The sequence below is a fragment of the Micromys minutus genome, assembly GCF_963924665.1.
Source record: "Micromys minutus genome assembly, chromosome: 7".
NCBI lineage: Eukaryota > Metazoa > Chordata > Mammalia > Rodentia > Muridae > Micromys > Micromys minutus.
In genome coordinates this window covers 53,439,809-53,464,203 of record NC_137976.1, presented here as the reverse complement: position 1 = coordinate 53,464,203, position 24,395 = coordinate 53,439,809, and the positions used below count along the sequence as shown (strand labels likewise).

Below are 24,395 nucleotides of genomic sequence, written 5' to 3'. Positions count from 1 at the left end.
ACTCAAGAAATTGTATAATGAAATCTTGATGTTCTTCATATCTCTTTCCTCCTTTCCTTCCTCATTTTCTCCTCTTTGTCCTTCTTTCATTTTGGTCTTTCTATCATATACATTTCAGTTTTCATTTACTACCTTCGATAACTCTTCTCATGATATATATATATATATATATATATATATATATCATGTGCTTTCAAATAAAAGATATGAGTAATTTCAGCTACAGTTGTAGAAATAACATGAATTTAGTGTGCTTTAGAATGCTGCAGAATTAATGATACGGGCCACCAATTTGATTCAGAAAACAGGAGGACTTCTAAAACCAACCAGTTTAGGAATAAGAATATTAAAATGAGCTGGAAAATACAATAGAGATTGCTCTAATGGAAGCAATAGAGGGCTGTACACAGCTGTACATATTTTAGGTTATTTGACCCTCTGTCTATCATGCATATATCATGTATGAAAGATGGGTTCTTAGAAAACTATTACAATGTCTGTTTCAGTGTTTCTCAACCTGTAGGTCCTAACCTCTGTGGGTTTTACCACCATTTCAGTGGGTTCCTTAAGACAACCACCACCAAAGCAACAACAACAACAAGAAGAACCACTACAACACCCAGATATTTGCATTATAATTTGTAGTGGTAGTGAAATTTCAGTTATCAAATAACAACACAAGTAAATGTATAATTTGGGCTACCACACCATAAACATTTTTCTCAGTTTTGGGAAGGTTGAGAACTACTGGCCTAGATAATAATTAAAGAAATAACTTAGGGGCTGGAGAAATGACTGAGAGCACTGGCTGATCTTCCAGAGTTCTTGAGTTCAAATCCTAGCAACCACATGGTGAGTCAAAACCATCTATAATGAGATCTGCTGCTATCTCCTGGTGTGTCTGAAGACAGCTGCAATGTAATTATATATACTAAATAATAAAAAATAAATCTAAAAAAATAAAATAATCTATTTTTTATTATATCTAAAGTAGGCATCTGATAATCTGTGGAATTGGTGAATATAGTGGGACTAAAGAATCCTGGGAGTTTTTTTTTTCCCAACAGAATAAACCTTCCAGGAAATCCATTCCTGCTCTCAGGAATGTCTGTGACATTTTTTTCAAATATGTTTCTAGATGCATATATACATAAAGTCCCCACTTAAAAGTTTCAATTCTATGCATAACACCAGGAAATTACTTTGTAATTTTAGAAATAATAGTGACAGATATTACCTAGAAGACATTATTTTCATGCTCTTTTGGGGACTCCGTATGAAAATGTTTTAGACACATGATGGTTTCAAAGCCATTCTAGGACTAAATAAACAATGGCACGCCATTGTACCAAATGACAAATAAATGGTTTACTGCTATTTTACTTTTCTATAAATGTGATAATCAAATTTTAACTTGGCACTGATTTCTGAGGGAGATGAGAATTTTCCTTATTTTTGAATATTCTTCATAGATAAAGTTGAATTTCTCTGACAGACTCACTGAGCATGGGAAAAAATCAAGCCAGGTTGATTGATTCTCTGAGTTCCCAGGAACATAGGGTCCAAGCAACACAGAATTACAAGTTCATGAGACATGTAAGCAGGGAAGACAAGCGACCACCAAAAGGAAGACACCAATTTTCAAAGACTAGATACTTTTATGGGAAGGAATTCTGTAGCTCAGACAACTGAAAATGCTCCAAGTTCCAACTTTCATCTGCTGGATGTTCAAAAATACAGCTACATATTCAAGACACTCAAAATAGAGGCAACTGGTGGAAGCCCTATCTTCTGTGATGGACAGTAAGATATGTATGAGATGCTCATCCATTAAGAATGAGCCATTTATGCCCTCCTAAGCTCTGTTTCTTTCCTTCACTTAAGGAAGTAATTCAGCTCTCTGCTTCTTATAACTTTTCATGTATACATATAATATAGATGTAAAGGTCTGATTTACATCAATTTACTCATGACATTCTAAATTCATTGCACATGCATTTCAGTTTCTTATGTAACTTATTATACTAAACCTTGCAGTAAACATTAAGTAGCTATTCCTCAAGAAATTTCCCCTAAAGTGTGATTATTACAAGTTTACAGGTGATTAATCTGAGGAATTCATAATTTCAGAATAAATCAGATTATTACCAAGTAAATTTGGAGTCATCTTTCATACATGAAACTATTCTTTGATTCATAAACTTTCAGCCTAAGATTAAATATATTTATTTTTTCTTAGCATAAAATGCGATAGATTTTATTTTGACAGTTTTATGTGTGTGCAGATATATATATATATGTGTGTGTGTGTGTGTGTGTGTGTGTGTGTGTGTGTATGTGTGTGTATTTGTATGTATATATGAATATATGTCTATGCTTTGTTTATATTTGCTCTCACTAACCATTTCTGTCACCATTTCATTCTTTGCTGATTCCAGTCCTCCCAAGTAAATATTCCTACCAGCTTCCATGTTACATATAGTATTTTATACTTTTTGATTTTCATCTTTTTTTTCAAAATATTTCATACTTACTAGAGATCACTTTCTAAATGAGCCCCCCACATGTACACATACATACAACAAACTCTATGTTCTAAACTAATCATCACAATTACTATTGCAAACATCTCAATAAAACCCCATTGTCTAAAAATATGAAAATACTACATTTTCTATTATAGTTATATGTTGTTGGACATCTCAATGGGCTTCATGTCTTGGCTATTGTGAAAGTGCACAAAAACATACATACATATGTGTGTATACATATATATGTATATTGTATGTTGATTTAAAAGCTGTTTGGTGGGGTGTATAGCCAACAGTTTTATAGATAAGTCAAAAGATAGTTCAATATTTTATTGTCAGGGACCTCTGAACTGATTTCCATGGTAGCTATACTAGATATGAGTTAAATCAGCAGCATATAAGAGTTCTTCTTTTCCCAAATTCTCCTAAGAATTTGCTACCATGTCATTTCTTGATGGTAGTCATTTTGACTAGTATGAGATGAGAATTCCAATTATAGTTTTAATTTTTATTTTTTGCTGAATAAGGCCCGTGAACATGTTTTCAAATATTCATTGGAAACATTTGTATATCTAGTTTGAGAAATGTTTACTCATTTCATCAGCACATTTATTGATTGTATTATTTGGTTTTCTGGTGTTTAATTTTTTGAGGTCTGTTATTGATATTGATCCTCCATTGGAGGTATACTTTGTAAGAATTTATTTTCTAAGTCTGTACATATATCTGCATTCTGCTGATATTCCTTTATCATCTTCATGAGCATAAATGTTTTCATTTCATTCAATCCTGTTTATTAGTTATCAAGGTGAATTCCTGTATAAATACAGTCATTAAAAATGGTTTACCTTTGACCTTTACCTATATATTAAAAACTGTCTATGTTTCCTTTCAGCATTTTAAGAGTTTTAGATTTTAACTTAAAGTCTTAGATTCATTTTGAGTTAATTTTGTGGAGAGTGTGAAATATTTATCTAGTTTCATTTGTACAGGTGAATATCAAATTTTCATGGTATTTATTAAAATGGAGGTTTTTTATCAAGTTTTTTATTATTAACAACTTTTTCAAATGTTTGGGGGCTATGACTGTTTTATGTATGTCTCCTATTGGACTATGTGCCCATATTTATGTAGTACCATGCTTTTAACTAAGATGACTAGGAAATATAATTTAGGATTAGGAATTATGCTGATATCAGGATTGTTTTTGCAGCTAAGAACTTTTCCTGCCATTAGGGCTGTTTGAGTTTTGGTACCAATTGTAGGACAGTTGTTCCTTTGTCTGTGGGTGTATCATAGAAATTATTATGAGGTTGTACAGAAAATATAGGATGATTTCTGTTCTTAATTAAACCTTTGAATTCTGATTCATATCTATATGATCTTTCATTTCTGTCTTCAAAGTCTTATTTTGTTATAGAGATACTTCATCTCCTTGACTAGATTTCTTTCAAGATACTTTATTCTTTCAAACTATTACTGTTCTCAAATTCTAGTTAGTAAAATTCTATTCTGGATTTATTCCTCAGATAGCTTGATATTGCTATGTACACAAAGTTCTGAACTGTAATATTTGATAAATGCTTTCACAGATCAAATAATTTTCTTCTTTGTTATAAAATTTTTGTAGGTTTTAAAATTATTTCTTTATTTAATGTATGAGCATCCTGCTGCATGTACATCTGCATTTAAGAAAGGACATCACATCCAGTTATAGATAGTTGTGAATTACCATGTGGGTGCTGGGATTTGAACTCAGTATCTCTTGACTATTGATCTATCTTCTAAGTCCTCAAAGAATTTTCTAATGGTGTCTTTAGAGACTTTAAAACAGGTTCATATCTATAAATAGAGGAAAAACCACTTCTTGATTTCTTTTTTGAAACCATCTTTATTTTTTTTTCTGCTAGGGTAGTGTTTATGGTGGTTAATTTTATCAACTTGGTACAATACAGAATCATCTGAAACAAACAGTCTCAGTGAGGGACTGTGTTAGCTAATGGGCACTTACAAGGAAAATTTTAGTTTGATTAATGTAGGAAGACCCTGTCTATCGTGAAAGCCTGCAGTACTAGGCAAAGGGTAATAAACTGTACAAGAATTGGAAAATGGTGTTGAGCATAAGGAAGCAGGCCAGCTATCATGTATGAAACTGCTTTATTCTGATCTTGATGGTGGGTTTGATAGAATTATCTCTTCCAGGTCCCTGCCTTGAGTTCCTCACAACAATGTACCTTGAATTATAAGCTGAAATTAAACTCTATTTCATCTAAATTTGTCATGGTCTGGATGTTTTTACTGTAGATACAGAAAGGATACTTGAATATTGTTCTAGTTGAATTCATATATTGAGTAGGAGAAAAAGAGTCAGACTCTTGCTTAGATCCCAACTGGAGATTAAGAACTCTGTTTTTTCTTTGTTGAATATAATATTGGCTGTGGAATTCTCATATATAATGTTTATTTCATTGATGTATTTTCTCTTTATTACTAGCTTTCATGATTTCATTATAAAAACATATTGAATTTTGTCAAAACCCTTTGGCCATGATTGAAATTCTCATATAATTTCTGTCTTTATTCATGAGGCTTTGATTTTTTTCAGCCCTTTTTTATTCTTAAGTGGATTCAAAGACTTTGTCCCTTCAATATATCTTTGGATACTGGGCATTATTGAGCACAGTTTATTTTTATTTTTTTAATGTTTTTTGCTTGTTTGTTTTTTTATTTGTCTTCTATCCTTAAAATACTTTCATCTTTATACTTCCATTTACTTGATACACTCTACTGATAGTTCTCTCCACTGCTTTTTCTGGTTCCTTGATCTTTGAATTATTAATATTTCATTTGTTCTTTTGATATTCTTGCTAAATTTTTCTTGCATGTCTCTCTCTATTTTTCCTTTAAGTTACTGTTTTGTCGTCCATTTTGCTTTTTTTTTCTCCATTTTTTGATTGTACTCCCATACTCAAAATTGTTTCGCAGCATGTTTGAACTTTTTTATCATTACTACTAGAAATCGTATCAAAACTTCTGTTGTTTGACCTATTTTTGTATCTTTGAATGTCGTAGTTAAAGAATTATAATCTTTTGGGGAGGTTATACTGAGTCTGCATGGATAATCATTGATAATTTTATAATTCTTTCATTTTTTTTCATGCAATTTGCACATTTGATGGTTTGTTTACACCTTTTGACTTTCTTCTGGGATCTTTTGAGTAGCATATTTCTAAGAGCACATTCCCTAGTACTAATCAGATGGAGAAAACAAGATTCTTTACAAACAGCAACATTAAAACATAAAAAATATAGAAATATACACAAACCAAACATTCTGTGAAAGAGGTGGAGGGGTAGAATATAGGAGCCAGAGCCAGAAAACTCACAGAATCCACTAAACAGAATCCCAGAAATTGAACATGTAACGGTCTAACTTAAAAGTTAGAGTTGGGTAACTTGTTTTTCCTGAGCTACTCCTGAAACAGTGGGTGGGAGCTGTCTATGATGCTTTTGCCTATTTAGGGTTCTTTCTTCCAATTGTTTTGCCACATACAGACTTAATATATGTGAATGTGTATTGCAACTGGATATCACAGGAATATTTGGTTGTATTTCCTGAGAGACCTGACATTTTCTCTAAAAGGAAATGGAGAAGAAGTAAATCTGGGGAAGAGGGTAAGTTGTGGGGGACGGACTGGGAGGAGATAAAGGAGGGGACATTACTACAGATACAATATATGAGAGAAGAATAAAAGTATCTAAAAGTAAATCTACCAACTGCATCCTTACAGTATCTGGATCTCCTAATCTTAATGTCCATTTCTATGTTACGTACCTTGAAACTCTGATGGGTTAAATTCTGGTAGTTTGAGTTTTGCTTGCTCTCTGTTTTCAGTTCCTCAGAGTAGCTTATTGTATTTAGTATAGACACATTTTTATGTGTACATCACCCTTTGAGATACATAAAGCAATCAAGACACTATTATTTCTCTCCACTATCAATGATTCTTGCAATGGGGTAGACATATCACTATAATCCATATCTGGACCTGAGCCTCTGGATGGTTGGTGGCTTACCCTTGAGGTATGTCTACCATTTTTGTGACCCACAGAGCCTTACTTCATCTTCTAGATGAGGGATCTACTTCAAACCCTCCAACCAGGCAAGGGAATTTCACAGTATTCTTTCAATAACATCGTGATTTTTCAAAATAAATTTTTTTCTCTCTTTGGACTTCTATTATTTGTCATTATGACTCTTCTTCATCAAGTCGCATGAAGGCAGCTTCTTGTCAATCATCTTACATGGAAAATCAAGTTTCTTTTTAAATTAAACCTTCTCATATCCAAAATCTTATATTATCTAGGGAAGGATTTATATTTTAGATTGAATCATTTGATTTTTAGGATAGTTTTCTTCTCAGACCTTCTAAAACATCATTTATTCACCTTTGATTAAATAGAAATTTTTCATTCTAGGTATTCCGTTTATGAGCTAGCTTTCATTACTATATGTATAAACCATTAACCCAGAATATTTATCCCTAGATAAATAACTGTTATGACATGAGAAATCCAGACATTAGAAGTTATGCTGTGATCAATTTAAAAATAATGTTGAAGTATGAAATTTAATAACAAGTTATTTATTTATTGTGTTTGCCCCTGCTTTATTACAGTCTTTATCAATTCAACTCTCACACTCAAGCAAAGAGTAATTTTCAAAACTAAATTACAGACTATGTGCATAATATTGTTTCTCAGGGAATTCCAATAGCAGAGCTCAGAACACAGAGGGGATACATAGATCTGGTCTTATATACTGGTGAGTTTTCTTGGCATTTTCAGTTGTGCATTCTTATTTGGGAAAAAGTGAGCTACTTGTTCTCTCTGTTGCTGTTGGAGGGAACTGTAAAACTATCATGCTATTATTTCTGATATGATACTTTTTTCACTTGTAGTCATTTCTAGAATTATTCATAACTTCCCATAAGAAAATATTTTCTGGTCAAACTTCAAGTAATTGATATTGTTCTCATCCTCTTTGAGCATATATTAACAAGCAACCTGAATAGGAAAGTTTTAATGGAATATGATGGTAATATGTCAATACATACACTGTTAAAATAAACAACATAGAAAGAGATGTCCTGATTTCTAAGAAGAGATTCTGCCTAAAATCTGAAAGATTTTTTGCAGATAAACTAGGCATATTTTAGTCCAGAGATCTTTGAAGGCCTCTTCTACTAGAAAGGTTTATTTAAAGCTTAGTAGATTTCCAGTCAGAGTAGGATCATAATTGGATAACTTAAAAATTCTTTGGGTTTTATCTGAAGCACTAGGGAAAGTATGGAGGAGTCTTCTTTAAAGATGAAAAGTGAGTTTATTAGAACTCTAAGGTCCCCCACTACAAGGAAGCAATCCTCCCTATTCAGATCCTTGCAGGGAGATCAGTAATTTGAGCCCCTCTCACACATGTCCCTCTTTCCAGAACCTGCAGTGAAAATGTCCCACCCATCTCCAGAAGCCAAGCCTTCTAATCCTAAGAACCTGCAAGTCTTCTTTGATATGAATATGGTGGCAGGGAGCTAGTTGGAAGTTTGTTTTAGAGTTGTTTGTAGATATTTTTCCCAAAAGTGCAGACAATTTTTATGCATTGGTACAAAAAAAAGAGGAGCACTGGATTTACAACTGGGAAACCTCTCCATTTTTAAGGATATCCTTTTCACCAAATTATTAAGAAACTTATGATTCAGGGTGAAGACTTCTCCAATCAGAATGGGAAAGGTAGAGAAAGTATGTATAGTGAAAACTTTGAAGATAAAATTTTCATTTTACAAACATGTTTGGGAGAGTTTACTGAGCATGCAAACGCAGGGCTCAATACAAATGATTCTCAGTTTCAACTCTTCATTTGGATGGGAAACATGTGGTGTTTGGTCAAGTACTAAAAGGACTAGTGTGGCAAGGATGTTAAAAAGTGTAGAAGTGAACGGTGAAAACTCTCCCAAACTGTGTTTTATTGCAGAATGTGGAGAACTGAAAGAAAGGGTTGACTGGGGAATAATACCCAAAGATGGCTCTGGTGACAATCATGCAGATTTCCCCGAGGATGCATATATAGATTTAAAAGATGTAGATAAAATTGTGTTAATATCTGAAGGCATAAAAAGGCATTAGGAATACACCTTTTTTCAAGTCTCAGAACTGGGAGATGGCTACTAAAAATATGTGAAGGCTTCAAGGTACATGCATAGTGCAAAGGCCGTTATTGAGAAAGCAGATATATCCAGACTGCAACCTGTAGCCTTAAGTTGTGTGCTGAATATCGGTGCTTGTAAATTGAAGATGTCAAACTGGCAGGTGGCAATTGACAGTTGCTTAGAGGCTCTTGAAATGGACCCTTCAAACACTAAAACACTGTAGTGAAAAACAGAAGGATGGCAAGGATTAAAATAACGAGATCAAGCACTGGCTGATCATAAGAAGGAACAGGAGATAGCCCCTGGCTGATCTGACGAAGTTTCGGGAGATAGCCCCAGGAGACAAAGCTATTGTGGCAGAATTGCTTAAAGTCAAACAAATGATGAAGGCACAGAAAGATGAAAAGAAGGTGGTGTATGCAAAAATGTTTGATTAATAAGGACTAAACTTTCCTTAGCTCTTATACAGTGATTTTATGAAAGACCGTGTATATTATTGTCTACATGTTCCCTGATGTGCTTTCCTTGATATTTGTCATTGTTTACATAGCAGTGCTGACATAGGTTCCTTCTTAGTAAAGCATTTCAAAATAAAGTGAATAAAAAGGAAAGTCATATCACATGCATTCATGACAACTTCCTGGGAAGAAAAGACAAGTGTGAGGCAGCAGACATAGAATGTAATAAACACTAATGCACATTCCCTGTAAGTAGAGTTTATCTACTTTGCCTAAGTCTTCAAATTGCATAAACAACGTGAAACAAAGAACCACAACGCTGGCCATACAAACCAATACACCAGCAAACTTTGTCTTCAGGTTTGGATCTGAGACTCATGTAAAACAGCTTTTCATTTCATCTATTGCCTGGAAGAAAGACTCACCACATCTCGTTTGGGGATCAAGCAGAAAAGCACAACTCCTTTCTCTGATCTCAGAGATTAAATTTGTAATTGTATCACAGTGAAGTGTACTGAGGTTCACAATCTCCTAGATCACAATTTTGAGCAATGCTTACTAGTTCCTTTACCTGTTAATTTATAGTAAAAGAAATGAGTGCTTTATCGGTGCAAAGGTGACAAGTGTGTTTTTAAAGTGCTTGTTAGCTCACTAATTGTACAGACACACCTGTGAACTTGTACACAATGGCACATGCACGCACATGCACACACACACACAAACAAACACACATCATTACACAAAACACTGGCTCTAATATTTTGTCTTTACAAAACTTCAGAAGTTCAGAAAAGTCAAGAGGGCTATGATTTTGGTCAATAAGCATGAGAAGTATTAAGACCAGCAAAATTAAATGCAAAGTTTACAAATTTGTTACACTTCCGCTCCTGGCACCCAACATATTTATGACCATAACTGCTCTAAACCAGTACATGTCACCTCAGAATGTACTCCTAGCATAACAAGCACATGTGATTTGCCTTTTTGTACTGGAAGAAAAATCACTTCAAGCTCTTGTAGCTTGCAAACACCGTTTTATTTTTCTTTGTAACATGCCATTGTTTTTCTTCTAATCCCTATCCCTTCCTTCTTCCCTTTGCTCAGAAAAACACTTCAATGTGATCTTATGTAGCACTGTATTAAGCACTGTATTATTATTAGGTCAAATTGTTTTTCATTATTGGTTCAGTCTTTAGACTACTTTTAGTAGTTGTGCATTTGATTTAACAATTATTAATATCTATTTCATAAGCCATTACTGGGAACATCTGCCTTTTCTGCCACTGCAATCTGGTTTCACAGTTGTCACTCTGCTGCTTAATCAAGCAGTGAGTTAATAATATGGCCTCTCTTGCATGAATGAGGATGAAGTTGTTAAGTATCATACTCCAGAGTTTGAGGAAACAACACACAGGAAGTGAAAAGACTAGGTTTGAGTGCAGCTTTCTTCAATTCTCTAGTCTGTGCAAAACTCTCAAAGACAAAGGGTCTGTCTGTCTGAAATGTTACAGTATTAAAATAACTTTAAAAAACACAGATCCTAATTAGTCAACTTCCTTGTTTATTATCATGCGAATTAAATGGTTGTCTTGGGGCTGATTTAGGCCATCACTGTTAGAGAGATGTTGACCTGGACTAATCTCTTATGAGGGTAGAAAGCGCTGATCATCTGCAATCATGTTGAGTCTTCTTATTCTAAATTAGACGCTCATTATACTTCATTGTGGTACTTAAATATTCCCAAAGCGCCTTTTTATATACTAATAAACTGCAATATATACAGCTTTTCAATTTTTACTTATTAAAAGTTATAAGAAGATAAAAATGAGGAGAAACAGAAAATAATCAAAAAATTTAAAAAGATTGGTTAGAAAATATAAAGTAAAAGTAAGAAAACACAGACTAATCAAACACTGCCCCTAAGATTCCCCTTGCCCCCAGCAGTCTATATGTTATGGATATGTGCACACAAACATCCACTCTACCCCAGAGATTCACTCCTATCAGCCTGAGCTTGTGGAGATTGTCAGCTGCCTACAGAAGAGCAGGTTTACTATGTGAGCACATCTGGCCTCAAATCTTGTCTCACCCTTGTAATCACTGTATGTACATATAAATCTTGAAGTTTTGTGAGCCTTCATTTCTCAGCTGAAAATAAAGATGAAAATGCATACTTTTACAAACACAAGTTTCTTATAAATATTTGGTCAGTTCTCCCATATTTTAGAAAAGCACCAGGCCATCACAATTACTTATCCTTCTACTGCAAACAAATGTGTTGTAGGTCATAGGGTGAAATAGGATGAGGTGGTCTATTGCACACATTAGGTTAACCTTAGTACTTCCTGTGAGAAAATTAGCCCAGGATATTTTACTCTTGAAAATATAATAATACATTTTTGTATGCTTATATAGAATATTTCAGAGACTGAAGGCATTATTTCCAGGGTCAGAAGTTTACTTCAGCATGTGACACATGATAAACCACTTTATTACAACTTGTTTATTACTTCAGTTTGGTCCACAGCTGCTACTAAGTTGATTTCAGGTTGATTTGATTCAAGAGTGAGTTTCCTAAAATGTCGAGGATTCTTGAATCACTGAACATCGGTAGAAATACAAATCAAGGTTTGAATATTCAGTGCGTATTTTTCATAAAAAAAAAAACTCTATGACACTGCCATCAATTATAAAGTTAGATAAAATATTGTCCCAGACAATATCTTCCATCTTCCTTTATCAAACATCATAGACTATCAATACTATCAATAATTTCTTGACATAAATAAATGTATGAAAAGATGAGTGTTGTTGGAAAGATTTTTTTTCCTAGACACGATATTGTCTTCAAGTAATAGAAAGCTTGTTCTATTCCTCACAATGCTTGACAGCTGAGTTAAAAGAGAAGGGAAACAAACTTTAGTGGGCAGATGCAAATTACTTTCAGCACCTTAATGGGCCAACTGTGACCTTTTTGGTTCAGAGAAGCCCTCTAAGTATAACCACAATATGACCTTGAATAGATATATATTGACATTCTTTATTCTGACCAAAAAGCAGCCCAGATCTGGTATTTGTGGGAAGTTGATCTGTTTGAACCACTAAAGAGCTTCCACTTTGCATTATCACCCATTTTATGAAGCAGGAAGTCTCTTAATGTTAATTCTGTAATTTGAGCATTAATATTGTGGTTTCACATCCTGTAAATAAAAGCTGTGTGATTATCAGCAAGTTGGCACATAAAACCTTTTATAGTGCATCTTAGGATGCAAATGTCTCAAAATACAGCTGAGTACAAAGATCAGGCATGTCTAGTATCCCAGTCTTCTTCTTTGCTAGAGGGGATTTTAGCCCACTCTTTTCTTCTGGTTCTATCTCATGTAGGCTTTGTTGGTTTAGTCTTTCAGCTTACACTCAGTTAATTTATATCTGCCAACATATTTCCATTGATTGCATAGAAGCTAGTTATTAATGTAATTTCAGAAAATTGACAGTCCCCAAATATCACACACCCCTTGGCTGGATATAGTAAGGAAAAAAAAAATGGTTTTCTCAAAGCCTAGCAAATACCCTATGGATCATATGCTGAGAGAATCTTTGTTACTTTGATGATTGCAGATACAGGATCTATAATTTTAGGTACTTAGGAGACTTGTGTGTTGGCAAAAGAAGACAGAATTCCTAACGGAAGGGCTCTGAAGCATTCCATTTCTCTAGATTTCTAGATTCCTAAGGTAAATGCTCTGAAGACCTTTTCTCTAGGTTCAAGAATAATTTTGACCAAATTATTGTAGATTAATCAAGTATGAGATTCTGAATAACAATTATGTGTCAATTGTAAATACTTCCAAATCCATCATTGTATTTGTTTCATCCTGTGTTGCATTATAAGGTAGAGACTTTAAACTAGTTTGAATAAGTATACAGATGCAAAAATCTGCATATTTAAGAGTTGGCTACAATGTTTCAATATAGGTATATATGTGGTTGCAAATCTGTTTATTTAGGAGGCAGGTCATAATATATTAATATAGGTATGCATGTGGTTGTACAAACTTTAAATCAAACCAAATAAATCTTTTCAGATATTTGTTATTTCACTATTTTCTAAAAATTGTATAATATATTATCTTTTCTTTTTTCTTTTCCTCATTTTTCTTAATAATTCCATCAATTTCCTAATTAAAGAAAATAAAAGTCCAAAACATTTGCATGTATTGTTTAGAGATATTGTTGGTTTAAAGGGAGTGACACCATCTTCACACATCTTTACTGTAGGAAAAACTGAAGTATTTCTGAAAGAAAGGAAGAAAGAAAGAAAAAAAGAAAGAGATAGAAAGAAAGAAGAAAAGAAAGAAAGGAAGGAAGAAGAAAAAGAAAGAAAGAGAGAAAGAGAGAGGAAGGAAAAAAGAGAGGGAGGGAGGGAGGGAGAATGGGAGGAGGGAAGGAAGAAAGTGAGCTCTCTGGTAAGGCAGGGATGAAGAGCAAGGATAAGTGGTACACAGTCTCTACTGTGTTCTACTTAGTTATTTTCTCTCTCATTGTGAAATGCAGCTCATATTAATCAGAATTAATTAGAACCAACCGTAGTAACTAATTGATATAAATGTTAGACAACATTAAAACTCATCTACTTCGGAAAGTGACCAAGATGCTGAGGCAGAAGTTTAATGCATTTGGAGTAACTGTTTCAGGATTCTTCATCAGTCACAGAATGATAGCTCTTTCTTCTCTTACGTCTGTCAATCTCAGGACCCAGCTTAATATTGTTCTCACTTTGTTCTTAGTGAGGTCCTTAGAAAATACCTTAGGTATTACAGGAACATATTTCCTCTGTAAGATTTGATGTTTAATGGTGCACAAGCCATGATCTTTGAGTCACAGGGTTTCACAACTTGATTCTTACCCAAAGTAAAATACATTAATTTGTATTTCACTTCACTGAATACTAGAGAGAATCATAACCTCTTTGTTGTTAATTGAAATATTAATGTAATCAAGATTTGTGGAACTATTTTAGACGTAATATAGAATGTAACTAAGAGAGTTTTAAGAAGAAAAGAGTTACACATAGAGAGAAATGTGTGTGGGTGTCATTGGTCCTCCGGTGTTTAAGAGCATTATGAATTCTATCAGCTGATAGATGAAGCATTCGGAGTAGCAGTCAGCACAGAAACCTAATGAGTTGTTTTTGAGATATACTTTTATAACAAAAAATTACATATTTTGATGTATACATTCTTGCAAGAAAGGTTTATTTTCACAATTCACTTATAAAAGTGGCTAGGCCAGTATGACCTTCAAAATCATTTTTAAATTAATCATTTCATTAGTTTAAATCTCAAATGATGTCCTCCTTTTCGGTTACCCCTCCAAAACCCCCATCCCACATCCATCCTCTCCCTCCTCCCCTTTGCCTCTTGAAGGGTGCCCCTCCAACCTCCCACTCACTTCTGACACCCAACCCCACTGCAGAGTCCCCCTATGCTGGGGCATCAAACCTCCAAAGTCCAAGGTCCCCCACTTCCATTGATGTCAGCCAAGGCCATTCTCTCTTACATATGTATCTGGATCCCTAGAGCCCTCCCTGCACTCTCCTTGGTTGGTGGTCTACTTCCTAGGATCAATGAGTGCTTGAGCCAGACGATATTGTTCTTCTTATGAGGTTGCAGTCCCCCTCTAGTCCTCGACTCCTTCTGCTAGCTCCCATACCGACTTCCCCAAGGTCAATCTGATGGTTGGAACCAAGCACATGCATCTGCATTGGTCTGGTGCTGGTAGAACCTCCCAGGGAACAGCCTCACCAGGTTTCTGCAAGCAAGTACCTCTTTGGAAACCCCAACAGTTTTAGGAATTGGTGTCTGCAGACAGGATGGATCCACAGGTGGGGTGGTCCCTGTATGGCCATTCCTTCAGTCTCTGTTCCATATTTTTTTGTCCCTGTCTTTCTTTGGGCAGGAACATTTCTCGGTTAAAAACTTTGAGGTGGTTGGATATCCCCATCCCTTGACCGGGGGCCGTGCCTATCTATCAGAAGTGGTCTCTACAGGTTCTATCTGCATTGTGCTCATTTCGGCTAAAGTCATTCCTGTTGGGTCCTGGGAGCCTCCTGCTTCCCTGGTGTCTGGAACCCTTCATTGGCTACCCCCAGTTCCTCATCCCCCATTGCTACATATTTTTTTATTTGATTTCATGACAAGTCACTCCTGACAAATGAGTATTTGGATAGTTAACTCTGAGAATTAAAATTATTTTGAAAGTTGGCGAATTAGGGTTGCTACTTACTTGGGTTCAATGTTTCATTTTCCTATTTACCATGACTACAAAAATATTTTCAAGAATTTGACAGGTTTCTTGAGTAACTACATGAGACACAGCACAGTAATTTGTTTTTAGTCTTGAAAATTTTGGTGAATTTCATGCTAAATATCAAATTTATCACATAGAATCTTCATGAAGGAGATGGTAGAAGACTGGGTCCAGTTTATTTTTCATCATCTGTCATATCTGAGCATTAATATTTTGGCTAAATGCCAGATAATTTAACTTTACTTTCCATGATTTATGTTCTTGTCTCAAAAATATGAATATATAGAAAAGATCTGTTTAGTGAAAGGTTCAAAACTTAAATATTCATGTTCCAAGAGAGAAAAACAGTAACATCTATACAGAAATGGTGATGGTCCCCCCAAGTACAGGAGGTTTCCAACATCAAGTTTAGGAAGTTGATTGAACAATCAACTAGTTGAATTCTGATATTCTCTATGCATCCAAAATTTCTACAGAACATAAAGTTGAAGGAGAGAACTCAACTCATGATTAACATAATGAGAATATGCCTCCAGACCTCTGGGTGTAGTCTCTAGCTATTTTCACCGTTTTCCTTCATTTTAATGCCCACTGCTGACTTAGTTGAAGAGAAAAAGTCACCGTTATTATGGTGTTTATTTGAAGCTTATATAAGCTGGTATTTTTAAAAGACATTAACAAACACAAAGACATGCACACACACACACACACACACACACACACACACACACACACACACACACACACATACCTCTAAAGGGAGGAAGAGAATGAAAGTCCTGTGCCCTGTGAGTTGTGAAGATTGTATTGTCTTTCTGTTTCAATCATAATATCAGGAAAATGCTTGTAAATCTTTTATCTTTACTTCTTAAAAATATACATGAGTCCTCAATACATGGCACATAAGATATTTTCAATACTATGTGTTAAGCATGCAATGCAACTCTGCCCATACTCTTGAGGGATTTGTCATTATGTGGGAAAGAAAACACTGCAAGAAACGAGGCACAGAAATAAAACAGACAAGGATGATGTGTCCCCACTGGTGGCAACATGTGGGGTAACAACTATGGTGAGGTGAGGAAGAGTTGGAGAATGATGTAGTAGTAGTTAGAAGTTATAGGCTTTGCAGCTGCTATGTAAGTATGGGGGGCCCAAGTCTAAGTTTGCCAGAGGTCTACGCAGCAGCAAGACCCATTTCATCTTTTTGCAATAGCTGTGAAATTAGCCCTCTCTGGGATGTGGTGCCATCTCCTGCTATCCAAAGGGAAAATGAACTTATTCTGAAAAGTGACAGGTGTTACCTTTCACTGTGCTGAGAAGACCTATGAGGAGTCTCCCCAAAGCCCTGGCAGGAGGCTGGCCGCGGATGGCCCACCTAGTTTAACTTTCATTCCTTCCTAATCACAAAATAAAATGGAGTTTTCCTCAAAGTGACAGCTAAATCTCTGCCCCTCTTCAGCTACTGCACCAGTGCCTCTGAATTCTGTAATCCCTCTGCCCGCCATTCTTCCTTGTGGTTAGCAAATGCCACGGAATGTTGGAGTGACATGCAAGGTCTTTGCGCCTGACACCTCTGCTGGAAGACTTGATAAACTGCAAATACCATCACAGTCATTTTTCAGATGTAGCCTCAGAAAGATACCCAGTGAGGAGCTGGCTCTGTGAGGTAAAACATTTCCCACCCCTCTCCCTCCCCTCTCAACTAACATCTCTACAGATGGGACCTGTATATCATGGCTGGTTTAAAGAATGCTTTAGCAGAATTATCTTTACATCTTTAAGTAGAATGACATGAAATCATATGCTCTGTCTTTTCACCATTAACAGCATCCTTTGCCTGCTTAGGAGGAAACAGTCAAAGGGAACTAAAGCCGAGCTTCTAAAACAACTCTCTGTTTCTCACCATATCCTGTAGCCTTTCAGATTGCAGAGACAGCATGAGGTGCTACAATTTTGCACATTATCTACACCCCAAAACTTCATGTTTCCAGAAACCTCCTCTGCTCGGGAGGGGGGGGGAGTCAGAACGTTCTATTTCTCCCTTCCCATACTGTCATCCAAGTTTTCATTGTGCTGAGATGGAAATTGGAAGGTGCCCTCTCCTCTCTCCTCCCTCCTACTCCCTCTCCAGCCTCCTCTCTAGGGAACACTATTAGTATTCTACAATACACTCTTAAGCAAAACCTGAGGAAGGAATTAATCTGTCACTAGGAATAAATGCACTGGACAGTGATTTATGCAGAAGAAGTTCTTAAAGTGATAGTGTTCATTTTATCTGCAACACTCTTTTAGTGGCATCCCACAAACTTGCATTTAAATTGCACTGCATGTAGGTGACTGGACACTATCCAGTTCTGGTCTACTGGGGTTCTAGCCACCAGATCTCCCAGTAGAAGGTCAACCATGTGACTTATGCACCTGGGTCATATTCTAGAATCCCCATATATAGTGCCTTACCTATAAACTCAGGAGGTCTGTAAAAGATACAACCCCACTCAATTTGCTTGATAAATGTCTGCTCTCAGAATCTCCCTTCAGCTGAGTTGGCCCTTGGTCCTCATTTCCAAAGCCCTCTGTGTTTTGATATTCTGGTCATAACCAGGGAAAGATTCGTTTGAGCTGGCATTTTTTCTGCTGGCTAGTGTCTACCGTATTTTCTGGCAGGGAGGCTGGGAGTCTCCCTAGAGAGATTATTTTCCTGCAAGTCCCCATGTAGTTCTACATACATCAGTTGGTGGGAGAAGGTTCTAGGAGGCAGCTGTACTTGGGAACACTATTCAGAATCACATTTTGAGATGCCTTAAAGTTCAATGTATCAAGCAGGAAAACCCAAAGCAAAGAGTCCCCAAGGTCTCCCTTCCAAGGTACTGCCTCCTGATTCAGTACTCTATGCTACTCTGAGCTGGTCATCTTCGGGGTATACATGGGCCCGCAAGCCTGAGTCCAGAATGGTTTCTAAAGACATTTCTCTTCCCATCATAGCTGTGACTGGTGCTATCTTCCCACCTCCTCTACTATCTACAGATTCTTCTTCATTGCATCTCCATGATAATAATAACAAGAGGGGGAGATTGGGAGACAATGTGGCCATTTTTCTCTGACTTAGATTATTTGTCATTTTGATAATCATTTGAAAAGATGCTTTTCAAATACTTAAATATATGTGTGCTCACATACCAGCATCTCTGCATGAATTGCAGACAGCACAAGTGCTGCTTTATTTTTCTCAATCTCAAGGCCTCTCTCCTGAACTGGTTTCCAAAAGGAACATGGTCATAGGAACGGCAGATAGAAAAAAAAAAAGCATGAACTCTTACTCTGGCAATAACACTTTTGATCTTATGTCTCTGAAGATCCTAACCCTGGGTAATGGTGTCTTAGTTGATCATCACTAGAAGCTCTAAATAGGATGGAAATAACAGACAGTAGCCAAGACACAAGCTTTATTAATTCAAACATTCCATGTTCTCTCCATATAGAGCTGCAAGTGTCACAACATACAGTAAATAATTAAGGTCATCCCCAGTCTCCCAAATTCCAGTTAAGGAGAATAAACCTTGTGTGTAATCAACTCACAGTTTACTGTTAGTGGATCGGGAAAAACATATGTGGATTTAGCTCAGCCAACTTTGAATGATTTTGAAATGCAGAAAGGTAAAGTGTCCCAAGCCAATTATTCTGTGATAGGTGCTCCCATGTAAAAAGGCCTAGAAGTAAATGAAGCACTCCTATTAGAAAAGTACAGAATTGAATCAGGAGTCACCAAGCACAGGAATCTTCAGATGTCAGTCTCATGAGTTGGATCGTATTTTATTCACTTGAAACATATTTGTTGAATGCTGCTCATGTACCTGATTCTGTGCTAGACATTATGTTTTTGTTTTTTTGTTTTTTTGTTTTTTTGTTTTTTTGTTTTTTTGTTTTTTTGTTTTTTTTTTTTTTTTTTTTTTTCAGAAAGGAAAGTCTTAATGCTTCCGAGGATTTTTTTAAAAGCTTGAATTTTTGCATTGTAATGGGATATTGCATGTGATATTATTACAAGCCTATAGAGACAGGAAATGAAATGTGGTGATTGAATATGAACAGCACCTATAAGCTCACAGAGTTGAATGCTTGGTCATTAGGGAGTGGGGTTAGTTAGTGATTAGTTGGTGTGGTATTGTGAATTCAAATGGGGCCCTGTTGTATGAAGTCTGTCCCTGGTGGGTGGGCTTTGTGGTTTCAGATGTTCAAGCCAGGCCTAGTGTCATATTCTTTTCTTGCAACCTGCTAATCCAGATGCATAACTGTCCAGCACAGTGCCTGCCTGTAGCCTCCATGCTTTCTACTGTGATGACAATGGGCTAGACCTCTGAAACTGCAAGCCAGCCCAAAGTAAATGAAACTTGATAAGGAAAAACATTGTGAAACAGTAATAGAGTATAAGAGGTTGAGGCACACAATATAAGTATCATGGACTGAGAAAGATATACCCTGGTTTTGACTGGAAATGGAACCAGAGACATCAAAGAAACACCAGCTCCTTTAACACTGCAAGAAAAGGCAGAGCAATACTCTCTCACCAAGTCACAGCTAGTCCGAAAAGGACATCCCTGATTAATCCCTTGCCGTAGCATTAAAAGGGGTCAGTTTGGGGCAAGATAATGGAAGTACTGTGGCCTCCATTATTAGAGGGAGACATTTTGAGCAGAAAATTACAGATTGCTATCCTGAAAGTGACATATTATCCAGAAGCAGTGCCTCTTCCTGGAAGTCAATACATAGACAAGTAAGTGCCTTAGATAAATTAATCTTTAAAAGTATTTACCTAGTGTGAGATACTATGCTAAGTGACAATGTATTGCGGGGGGTTGCAATGCATGCAAATTACACTGGCATTAGCAGCTTCAATTCACTCTCGCCCATCCTAATTTCTCATTTATATTCAATAAGCCAAGAAATTGTTACGTGGTATGTGGCTGATCTTCATGCAAAAATATAGAGCCTTTGGTTTATAGACTCAAGGGAATTAATGCATCCCAATGGACAAGATACTTCATATATATGCAGTATGAAGCTGTAGATGTACTCAGAAGAATATACAATTTGGTTGTGTTTGGGAGGCCATAGCCTGTTGTGGCAAGAATGCTGAGAAGACCATTGTGAAATGTAAACATTGTAAAAGTAAAGAAATCAGGAATGAACTTTCAGAGGATAGACAACTGGGAATCCATACACTCTTGGCCCATTGTTTATTTATTCACTCCTCTACTCTTCTAATAGTTTGTTCATACTATTTCCAAAATAGCCTGAGAGTTTGTGAGCCTTTCCTAAAAATCATAAACATTTTTTTTCTCAGCTAAGTATAAGTTCTTTGAACATAGATTGTCTCCCAATCTAAATCACTTTACACCCCTTCTTATCTACTTCAGAAGGCCTGGCAAAGGATATTGAATGACTTACTATTGTATAATTCTAGGAAAGGGTAGTTCTGCCATAAAGTCTGTTTGAGATGGATTCAAATTAAAACAAAGCAAAGCACTAAATCAAAACACTGGAACCATAAGTTTAGAAACCTTGGAAAGGCAAGTCTGGTCTTGATAAATTTTGGAGGGGTTGCCACCATGATGTGGATATTAGAGAAATCTGGAAATTTTCATGAGATTTGGTGTGGGGTCTATAGAAGCAGACTAATTTAGAAAGATGCTTTGGACAAATGTAGAACTCTGCTAGACCCCTTGCATTAGATGATGGGGCTTTAATTTGGACTGGGCTGTCAACCTAAGTAGCAACATCCACACATGTCCTGCCACGCCCTGTATCTCCTCTGCCACGTTATTTCAGTTATTTCAGTAACAGAGCCCACAACACCTCACTCTCCTAAAAGGTTTTAACTAAATGAAAATCTTTATCTTGATAAGAAAACTTTCTGTACTTTGAGATGTCTTTTGACTATTAAGGACTAAGCAAATCTACACCTTTACTCGTCCTCATCCACACGAAGGAGGACTCATCCATTGCTTATGTATTTAATTTTGAATATCCTCAATATGTATCATCTCCATCAAAGCAACATGCAATCCCAGGAATTCTCTAACACTTGAAGTTTTACATTGTATTCTTGGTTTTTCTTCTATTTTCTGAGATGCTAGAAGTTAAGAATACACTCAGAGACTCTCAAAAAGAGGGTTGTTCTGGTATTTATAGGAAGCACTGTATTTTTTGGTAATCTTCTATCCAACATTCAAAGCACCTAACCTTTCATCAGTAGAAACCCTCTATTACTGTGATAACACACATTTCCCAATACATATCCAAACACTAGCAATTAAGGCTACAAATACGTTTTTAGTACTCTGGTCTAGACTCAATGGCATAACTGATCTACAATGTTTACATTGTGATTCTATTATGTTCAATTGCTCAAATAAGTGATGAGACCTAGCCCACTCCATCCTTGGGTGGCCCTACTTCTATGATAACAGAATGAATGGCTTATGCCTTAGACCTTCTCAAATAATGCAGAAAGTCATTGTGAGAATCCATGACTGCAGACAGAGATGGGGAGAAAAGCCAGCCTTGTCATACTGATCTACCAATTATGCATTGTCTTCAGTGTCCCCTTTACTGTGTTCAGTCTAGTGTGCTAACCCCCTGTGTACAGTGCTTGTTTTCTGCCATATCTTTATTATCCTGGATTTATATTATTCTTTGAAATGTTAAAACCTCAGTACTCCTGTGGGAAGATGCTGAACCAGAGAGATTTGTTCAATTAACTGGCACAATTTAGAATGCTTCGAAAGGCTTGACAATATTAGAGTTATCATTATCATTGATGTTTATTTTATTAATGTTGGAATATAAATTAAAATATTGTAGCAACTTGATGTTATGAGAAGACAGATTCTGAAGACTTGGGTCTGTGCTTCTGGATGCTGTCACCAACTAGTTGGCTGACATTAGATGAGTTACTTCCTTTCTTTGGGCTTTGGTTCCCTCAAAGGAAAAACAAAATAGGCTAGACCTTTAAAAATGCAAACATATAACTTCTACAAAATAAGTGTTAAATAATAGAACATAGTTGTGCAGAACATTAAAGAAAAACAAAAAGAGGAAAGGATGGAGAGAGGAAATGAAGCAGAGATAGAGAAGAGAGAGAGAAGAGAGGAAAAGATCTAACCTATTAACATCATGTCTGCATGCTTTCCTTCCTTCTTCATGCCACCCATGGTGTCAGAATAGCTATTATGGCCCTGTGACTGACAGATACTGTGTTATATGGGAATGGTGGATACTTGAACAAAGGCTGCAGTTGCAATGATATGTAGTACAGCAAGTGTAGGACACAGGAATTATCTTATCTTATCATCACCTATCACTTAAATTGTCAGAAATACCGTTTTATCAACCCTTCAGTTGTCCTCAGTGAAAAATGTATAATATTGGGCACAAAGGACTAAAACGTGAATTAAGATAAAATTTTTATCTTCAGACAGATCACAATCTAGATGCTGGAATAATCATGTAGGCATTGGTAATGAATGGCCTCAATAGCTATAATTGGATTTGAGTACCATTGCTACCTGGAAGAATGAAGGTTGCCACAACTGTGGTTAGTGAAGACAGTGAAGGGTACACAGAGTAAGTAAGGTGCTGATAATGTACAGTGAGCATTTAACTCCTTTGAAATGGACACCTGTCTGCCCTATTTGATTTCTGCCTATAATGACATCACCAGAGTATCCAATCTTGAAGCCACTAATGAAACTTCTCTTTAAGATTCATGTCATAGCTGTTTAATAATTTATTGGGATACTTTCATTTATACTTGATGAAAACCATCTTCTCTCTGTGTCTATCCTAAGCAAAGTAGGATTCTCGGAGCATGTATAATTGAAAGGATATGCGGTATTCCAAAAGATTTACCTGTGTAATAGAGACAGTAAGAATAACCATGCTGCTACTTAAGGCAGGGTGTGGGGGTGGAAGTTGACCTTCTCTGACTAATGTCTAAGCAGGTTGCTAGCTATGCAAAAGAAATACAGGTCTAAAGTATTCTTCCTAATTCCTTTCTCAGTTTTGGAAGTTTATAAAACTTCCCAAATCTTACTGCAAATCCTCGTTTACCTGAGCAGAGCCCATAAGGAAGATGAGCTGAGACACACTTCCAACTCATCTTGTCCAGGTTTGAGAATGAAGTCTGTCCCTGCGGCTACCATATTCAGTCTTACCCCACACCCTTGCCTCTGCCCTTAAGCAATCTGCTGTCCCTCAGCCCAGCCATCTGCTCTTAGCAATGAGCGAGCAGCATGGTAGCCATAAATCCTGGCAGACGTTGCTGTCTGGCAGCGTGAATGACAGCATGCAGTATGGAGTCGTTGGCAATGGATGAAACTTGAAACTGTGGCTACAAATCCAAGCACTGTAAACCAGATGAGGGAAGAGAATGAAGTACCCGGCGTTGTCCTTAACCACCAGGTGATATTTCTTGAACCAACTATGCATCTCTGTCAGTGACTATTGAGCTGCTGAACTGTGCTTATCCTCTCCTTCAAAAAAATGAGGGTAGAAGAATTTGTCTCCTTTAGACTTTTGCAGCTTTCTTCAGTTACCTCAAAGCAGTTGGCTGTCTCACCCAAAGTCATATTTATGCAGCCTGGAGAAAACAGTAGAGTATATTTTTTTCTTTGTTTAAACAGGGAGGGGAAAAGCCTCATAATTAATTGACTCCAAAATCACTTCAATCAAAACTTTCAATTTAGTTGTTTATGAGGTTCTACAACTCTCAGGGCGAAACAACAAAATGCCAATTACTTTCCGATAAAATTTACTTTTGTGAACTTAGTAACCAGGTAATGTTGGCATGCTTGGTAAACACACAGGCTTTTCCTGGTATGTATGCTTAAGATATA

General features: G+C 36.3%; 1 protein-coding gene and 1 pseudogene across 3 annotated transcripts in view; both read left to right on the top strand.

Moving 5' to 3' along the window:
• Positions 1-24,395, top strand: part of LSAMP (limbic system associated membrane protein) — a gene marked incomplete at both ends in the record, with an annotated part of 2,089,443 nt that overhangs the window by 218,757 nt on the left and 1,846,291 nt on the right. The window lies entirely within an intron of this gene.
• Positions 8,037-9,171, top strand: LOC308422563 (peptidyl-prolyl cis-trans isomerase D-like; annotated as a pseudogene). The gene has a single exon. The product of its transcript is annotated as a peptidyl-prolyl cis-trans isomerase D-like (transcript).